The following is an 8,950-nucleotide window of genomic DNA, read 5'->3' on the forward strand; positions in this document are numbered from 1 at the left end:
CGCCCAGCAGACCACACCATAAAAAGATGGCTGAGGCCACCACAGAGTCATAGAAGGTCTTCAGGAGGGGCCCTCCACTCCAAACGACCTGAGTCTCCGCAGCAGGTACAGTCTGCTCTGCCCTTTCCTGTAGAGGGCGTCTGAGTTATGAGTCCAGTCCAGTTAGACCTCAGTGTAGACACAACATTTTACTACAAACACTAGAACACACCAGAGTTATTAAAGGAAATTCACTGCAGTGGTTTGAATCATATCTGATAGATTCCAGTTTGATTGTGTAAATGAGGAGTTTCCTTCAGACACAGAAATTATTCATAGATTTGTATCATTACCATGCAGATGATGCACATCTGATTTTTACCATTAACACCAACTAAATCAGTTACGAGATTTAAAGACATAAAAACCTGGATGACCTGCTTCTAAATTCGTCCCATGGATCCTGGAGCTGTATATAAAAACAAATCCTATTGATACAGTTTTATTAACACGTGGTGTTTTTTCAAATGATATCAGTCTCCACTGTGTAATTGCTGCAGTCAGACAGCTGGAACAGAATCCACCTCTTTACTGATGAGGATGGAAATACTTTAATGATGTTTTGATAATAAACATGTGTCCATCATTAAATTTAGAGTAAACCACAGAAACAATGCTGGGTTTCTCCTCAGCTGTGCAGCCTCCTTAAACAAAGTCAAAGGAGTTTGCAAAGAAACTCACAGCATTTACAGAGAGACCAACATTGTTTAGTCTGTTTACTAAAATGACAACTGTGTGAAAAACCTTCAATAAGCCAAAACAAAGAGCAGCTTATCAATGATGTCGTTCACCACTTTAACAGCAGCAGTTATTGGACTGTTTTCTGAATCCTGACTGATGTTGGGAATAGGGATGCAACGATACCAATTTTTTCAAACCGATCCGATACCGATACTTGGATCTGAGTACTTGCCGATACCGAGTACAAAAACCGATACTTCTACCACACACAAGTTAAACTTAACCAGTAGTAAAGAAACGACCCCACACAACTCTTTAACACAAACGAAACGTTTACTGAACGTAAGGGCAGAGACAAATACTGTACAACACATCCCTTTTTTAAACTCAAATGATATTCCAATTCCTTAACCAAATGAAATACACTGTATAAATGACATAATTCCCTTTCAAATTATATTAAACAACCCAACTTATGTTATCACCTTTTGGTAAGTGACTCACTAATATACACTCCAAAACACGTTATATAAATCCACTAAACATACAATATTCACACATGGGCCCCACACACACTCACATTCACACTTGTTGCAGGCCTGTTTGTTGCTCACGCCGGACGATGGAGAAAAATCCTCTTCTCCCCAGTAAGAGCACAAAAGTCTGACTTACAGTTCAGCTGATCGGTAGGTCGCCGTTCACCAGTCCCACACTAAATCCACTCCCTGCGGACCCGATGCTGTCTCTGCTACAGCGCGTTAGCGAGTCACTGTCCAGCTCTCCGACAGTCCATAGCGGCTGCCTCCGAGGCGCAGCCAAGCAGTCCGGGCTAGCCTGTAGCCTCGGCGGTCGTAGCTGGAAACAGCACGGTGGTGCGACCATTGAAACAAAAAGTCACTTCACCCACACTCTGTTGTGAAGCTCTCACACGGTCAGCTTTCTAGTCACACACTCTTTTGTGCTGGTTAACCTCAGTAAAACTAGCCGAGTCTCTCACTTTGGTTCAGCTAACCTCGTGCATCTCCCCATGCAAGGTCCCGTTTTATGCTACCTTCACAGGCCTCCAGAAAATTAGAACTCTGAAAAATATTTTAACTCCCTTCAGAGTTACATACCATAAAATAATACTTTTATGATTAACGTAACAGTTTGATTGCTCTAATTACCTGTATTTACCTTGCGACATATTACAGGGCAAATTATATTCAGGGTAGAGTTACATCACATAACATCAACTGTGAACACCTTATGTTACCGTGGCGTTTAAGTCCATGGGAATTATGAGTATCGGTTCATGGTATCGGTTAACTTTTACGAGTACGAGTACGCACACATTTTACAGTATCGGCACCGATACCCGATACCAGTATCGGTATCGGTGCATCCCTAGTTGGGAAAGAGTTTCATTTTTGTACAGAACATTTTTTAGTTGTTCACTAATAAGATTTTTGTAAACTTTTACTAAACGCACACAATTCAGATTCAGGCCTGTAGTTATGAACATCTGAAGGATCGTCTCTTTTCAAAGGGAGAACATGGACAGGTTTCCATATTTCAGAGGTCTCACTGTTCAAAGGCTGAAATAAAAATATAAGTTAGCAGTTCTGCTGTAACATCTTATTAAGAAAATAAGGATCAAGTTGATTTAGTCCTGCAGATTTATTTGGATCCAACAGATTTAAGGTCCTGTGGACCTCCAGGACACTCAGAGGAGAAAAGCTGAAGGCCTGAAGCACAGACTGAGTTTGAGTGGTTACAGAGAGCCTCCTGTTCATTAAGCTGTTTAAATCTGATGTAAACGTTCAAATAAAGACCCCGAAGAAACAAAATGTTCATTAAAACAGTTTAAAATGTCACATTTTTCAGTAAAGTACATCAGTCTCTTCAAACAAAAGCAGCCATCTTAGAATAGAATTCAACTTTATTGTCATTGCACATGTCACAGGTACAGGGCAACGAAATGCAGTTTGCATCCATCCAGAAAGTGCTTTAGCCGTGATATAGATATATTACAATATAAATTAGCAATAATAGAGATGTGTAAGTATATTACAGAAATGGGTCTATTATGGTATGTTATAATGTACACAGTGTGAAGTATGTTATGAATATTCTATAACTATAAGTATGTAAAGGCTGTAGTGAGTACAAGCTACGTACAGGCTATGAACAGGATATAAATATGAAATAAAAACTATACAGAGATCTGAGATATACAGTTATACAGAATGTGAACTATGTAAGTTATAAACAGTTGTGGGATTAAAATTATCGTATGTACAGAATGATTATCTTGGTGGATATATCCTCATAGTAAGATTTTATTATTATCCTAATTTGTTTTGGATCATTCAGATGTTTAGTGGTTTTTGAGTGGTAGAAAAGGGTCTAAAAATCAAACAGTCTGCCTCAGATTTAGTTTCTCTGGTCTGAGCTCAGACAGCATCTCTTTGTTTAAGGAGTATGTCTGTGAAGGTTCTCAGTCATCCAGGTCATCGTAGTCAAAGGAGTTTGCAAAGAAAAGCGTCTGGACTTCTTTGAGTTGCTTGAAGACGTTTCACCTCTCATCCGAGAAGCTTCTTCAGTTCTAAGGTCAAATGGCCGAGAGTCCCAGATTTAAACCCAGTGGGAGTATCCCCAAAGAGGGACAAAGGACCCCTGGTGATCCTCTAATCACATGCGACAAGGTGTGAAAGCGGGTGTGGTACCTAATCAGCCAGGGTTTCGGGTGAGCTCATTGTGAAACCTGGCCCCACCCTATCATGTGATTTCCTGAGGTCAGATGGCCCAGGATGTGAGTGGGCGTTAAGGCGTCTGGGAGGGAACTCAAAACTGGATTATAGATGGCAGACAGTTGGTGTCGTAAACCACCGCCTCTGTTCAAAGATGGTCGCTCACAGTGGACATAGATGGCCTCTTTCACTCCTCTTTCAAACCATCTGTCCTCTCTGTCCAATATGTGAACATTGGCATCCTCGAAAGAGTGACCTTTGTCCTTTAGATGCAGGTGGACTGCTGAGTCTTGTCCTGTGGAGGTGGCTCTTCTATGTTGTGCCATGCGCTTGTGAAGTGGCTGTTTGGTCTCTCCAATGTAGAGGTCCGGGCATTCCTCACTGCACTGTACAGCATACACCACGTTGTTCAGTCTGTGTTTTGGAGTTTTGTCTTTCGGGTGAACCAGTTTGTGTCTGAGTGTGTTGCTGGGTCTGAAGTACACTGGGATGTCGTGCTTGGAGAAATGCGCTCCAGATCAAGATCAGCCAGACTCTGCAGGAATTGGAAACCCTTCTACCCTCTCCAATCTTAGAAGAGGTTCACAAGTTTGTGGACAAGGCTCAGCGGGCCCAACACTCTCAAGGAAAAGAAAGACAACGCAGGAAATTTCACACCTTGCTTTCAAAACCCACACTCCTCAGTCTGAAACCACACAACTCAGAGAAGAAAACACACCTGAAGACAGTCGGGAGAAATGGGTAAAGAACTTTTCAGACCGAATCTCACTGAACCTGAAAAGAGGGTTTTAGCCAAAGGACTCAATTTCGCCATTTCTCCGCAACAGTTGCCCATAGTGGACCTCATCACAGCCACAGAAACCGCCATACGGATTAATAAATTATCACAGACCAAGCAGAGCAAATCAGGATGAAAGTCTCAGCCACCCTCTCCAGTGCCAAAGTCCCTCCGTCTAATCTCACACTACAAGAAAAGAAGGCCGTCGCTTCCTGAGCAAAGACCACAACATCACTATATTACCAGCGGATAAGGGAAGGTGCACCGTGGTCCTAAACACAACAGATTACCACACGAAGATCACTACTCTCCTCAGTGACAACAACACCTACGAAGCTTTAAAACGAGACCCCACAAGCAGCTATAAAAGAAAGTTATAGCTTGCCTTCAAGACCTTGAAAAGGACAAAATCATTGACCGCCTCAAATATCACCGGCTTTATCCAGGGATGCCATACCCTGCATTTATGGCCTTCCTAAGATCCACAAGGAAGGGGTCCCACTCAGACCCATAGTCAGTAGCATAAACTCAGCCACTTATAACATTGCGAAACACCTTGCTACCATCCTGGCACCTTTCGTGGGAACACCCCACACCACATCAAGAACTCCACCTACTTCACCGACAAGGTCCAGAAACTTACCCTGGATCCAGATGAAACCATGGTGTCCTTTGATGTAGTCTCTCTCTTCACTTGCATACCCACCACGGAAGCAGTGGAGACTGTCAGAAAACGACTACAAGAAGACAGCTCCTTGGAAGACAGGACCAACTTCACACCCGATCAGATTTGCACACTGTTAGACCTCTGCCTTACCACAACATACTTCAAATACAACGAAGGCTTCTACAGACAAAAACATGGCTGTGCCATGGGCTCCCCGTGTCACCTATTGTAGCCAACCTTTACATGGAGGAAGTGGAAAGAAAGGCTCTTGGCTCTTTTAAAGGGAGAGTACCCAGCCACTGGTACAGATATGTAGACGACACCTGGGTCAAAATCAAGACACAAGAAGTGGAATCCTTCACTGCGCACATTAACGCCATGGATAAAAACATCAAGTTCACCAGGGAAGACACTAAGGATAACTGTTTGCCTTTCCTGGACTGCGCTGTGCACATTGAAGAGAATGGCAACCTCAACATTGAAGTTTACGGAAGCCCACACACACGGACCAGTACCTCCTCTTTGACTCCCATCACCCTCTGGAACACAAACTTGGAGTAATTAGGACCCTACACCACCGGGCAGAACTTGTTCCTCTAAGCCTGAAGGGAAAAAGAAGGAACACACACATGTAAAGGAAGCACTGAAAACATGTGGTTATCCTAACTGGGCGTTCATAAAGTCAGCAAAGAGGCACAGAAAAGAAGATCAGACACCAGCGAGGAGGATAAGAAAGACAGACGCAACAACGTTGTCATCCCTTATGTAGCCGGTGTATCAGAGAAACTCAGGAGAGTTTTCTCCAAGCACGACATCCCAGTGTACTTCAGACCCAGCAACACACTCAGACACAAACTGGTTCACCCGAAAGACAAAACTCCAAAACACAGACTGAACAACGTGGTGTATGCTGTACAGTGCAGTGAGGAATGCCCGACCTCTACATTGGAGAGACCAAACAGCCACTTCACAAGCGCATGGCACAACATAGAAGAGCCACCTCCACGGGACAAGACTCAGCAGTCCACCTGCATCTAAAGGACAAAGGTCACTCTTTCGAGGATGCCAATGTTCACATATTGGACAGAGAGGACAGATGGTTTGAAAGAGGAGTGAAAGAGGCCATCTATGTCCACTGTGAGCGACCATCTTTGAACAGAGGCGGTGGTTTACGACACCAACTGTCTGCCATCTATAATCCAGTTTTGAGTTCCCTCCCCAGACGCCTTAACGCCCACTCACATCCTGGGCCATCTGACCTCAGGAAATCACATGATAGGGTGGGGCCAGGTTTCACAATGAGCTCACCCGAAACCCTGGCTGATTAGGTACCACACCCGCTTTCACACCTTGTCGCATGTGATTAGAGGATCACCAGGGGGTCCTTTGTCCCTCTTTGGGGGGATACTCCCACTGGGTTTAAATCTGGGACTCTCGGCCATTTGACCTTAGAACTGAAGAAGCTTCTCGGATGAGAGGTGAAACGTCTTCAAGCAACTCAAAGAAGTCCAGACGCTTTTCTTTGCAAACTCCTTTGACTACGATGACCTGGATGACTGAGAACCTTCACAGACATACTCCTTAAACAAAGAGATGCTGTCTGAGCTCAGACCAGAGAAACTAAATCTGAGGCAGACTGTTTGATTTTTAGACCCTTTTTCTACCACTCAAAAACCACTAAACATCTGAATGATCCAAAAACAAATTAGGATAATAATAAAATCTTACTATGAGGATATATCCACCAAGATAATCATTCTGTACATACGATAATTTTTAATCCCACAACTGTTTATAACTTACATAGTTCACATTCTGTATAACTGTATATCTCAGATCTCTGTATAGTTTTTATTTCATATTTATATCCTGTTCATAGCCTGTACGTAGCTTGTACTCACTACAGCCTTTACATACTTATAGTTATAGAATATTCATAACATACTTCACACTGTGTACATTATAACATACCATAATAGACCCATTTCTGTAATATACTTACACATCTCTATTATTGCTAATTTATATTGTAATATATCTATATCACGACTAAAGCACTTTCTGGATGGATGCAAACTGCATTTCGTTGCCCTGTACCTGTGACATGTGCAATGACAATAAAGTTGAATTCTATTCTATTCTATTCTAAGATGGCTGCTTTTGTTTGAAGAGACTGATGTACTTTACTGAAAAATGTGACATTTTAAACTGTTTTAATGAACATTTTGTTTCTTCGGGGTCTTTATTTGAACGTTTACATCAGATTTAAACAGCTTAATGAACAGGAGGCTCTCTGTAACCACTCAAACTCAGTCTGTGCTTCAGGCCTTCAGCTTTTCTCCTCTGAGTGTCCTGGAGATCCACAGGACCTTAAATCTGTTGGATCCAAATAAATCTGCAGGACTAAATCAACTTGATCCTTATTTTCTTAATAAGATGTTACAGCAGAACTGCTAACTTATATTTTTATTTCAGCCTTTGAACAGTGAGATCTCTGAAATATGGAAACCTGTCCATGTTCTCCCTTTGAAAAGAGACGATCCTTCAGATGTTCATAACTACAGGCCTGAATCTGAATTGTGTGCGTTTAGTAAAAGTTTACAAAAATCTTATTAGTGAACAACTAAAAAATGTTCTGTACAAAAATGAAACTCTTTCTCAGCATCAGTCAGGATTCAGAAAACAGCCCAATAACTGCTGCTGTTAAAGTGCTGAACGACATCATTGATAAGCTGCTCTTTGTTTTGGCTTATTGAAGGTTTTTCACACAGTTGTCATTTTAGTAAACAGACTAAACAATGTTGGTCTCTCTGTAAATGCTGTGAGTTTGTTTTTAACTCATCAGTTAGAACTCAGTGTGTCCACGTTGTTTTATATTAGGACCACTGTTCTTTTCTCTATAAATAAATAAACTCCATCTTTATGCAGATGACAGATTGTTCGTCTCCTTCAGTAAAACAAACCTGTGAATTTCTGAAGTCTTTGATGTTTTTCAGTCTCATTTAACTTAAGTTGGTGTTAAATGCAGAGAAATCCAAGTTCATGTTATTCTCAAACAGCAAAGAGTTGTTATCTACGTCTCCTGAGAACAAACCCATTCAAAGGGCTGAAACTGAAGCGGTCACATCTTATAAGTATCTCAGTATCATTATAGATCAGAGTTTGTCATTTAAAGCTCACATTGAAAGGATCATGTCCAAGCTGAAATTTAAAAATTTAAATTTTGGCCATAATCTTGTTTCTTCTCCAAATGAGGAAAAACTCCATCTCTGTAACTGTTTATGTTTATTGGATTACAGAGATCTGCACCCATCCTGTAGCTAAACAGGTTGGATACTGTCCATCGTTGTGCTTTATGTTTTATTGCTGGCTGTGGAAATTGTGTACATCACTGTTCTGTGTGCGCTGCTGCTAAATGTCCATCTTTGTATATCTACAGATTTTCCTTTGTTTGCTTTTTATCTATAAATCCCTGTTTGGGCTGCTTTAAGTCATTTTTTAAGAAGTGAGTGTTATGATGATTTCTGATATGAGGTTCAGTTCTACAGTGGTGATCGCAGGGTGTGCACAGGTCAAGTGCCACTATGACCCTCCAGAAAATAACGAGGCCCAGGGATGATCGTTCAGCTCTTTAATGGCAGATTTAGCGTGGGTGTGGGTATGTGTGTGTGTGTGGTTCAGTCTTATGGACGAACACTCTCAATGAACCCACATAAACTGCTCCCGAGCATAACTTGTGATTCACACTGCCTCCATGAACACCATTTTTCATCCCAGTCAAACATTACTCACAAAACGGCCGCGCCCTCTAGTGGCGATGCAGAAAACTGCATCAGAGTCCTGCCTTCAGAACAGTGAGAGAGCAGCTCTTTTAATCAGTGTGAGGCTCTTGTAATAATCTGTTACTTCACATGTTTGTATTCACTTGTTTGTGTTGTTTCTTTACTTGTCATGTGTTGTATTTGTTGTAACTTCTGCTGGTCTGGATAAATTGCAGATAATGAAAGACCAGCTTGTCCACATGCAGCCTCTGTGTCAGATCAATGCAGTGAA

The sequence above is a fragment of the Oreochromis aureus genome, linkage group 3 (assembly GCF_013358895.1).
Source record: "Oreochromis aureus strain Israel breed Guangdong linkage group 3, ZZ_aureus, whole genome shotgun sequence".
Lineage (NCBI taxonomy): Eukaryota > Metazoa > Chordata > Actinopteri > Cichliformes > Cichlidae > Oreochromis > Oreochromis aureus.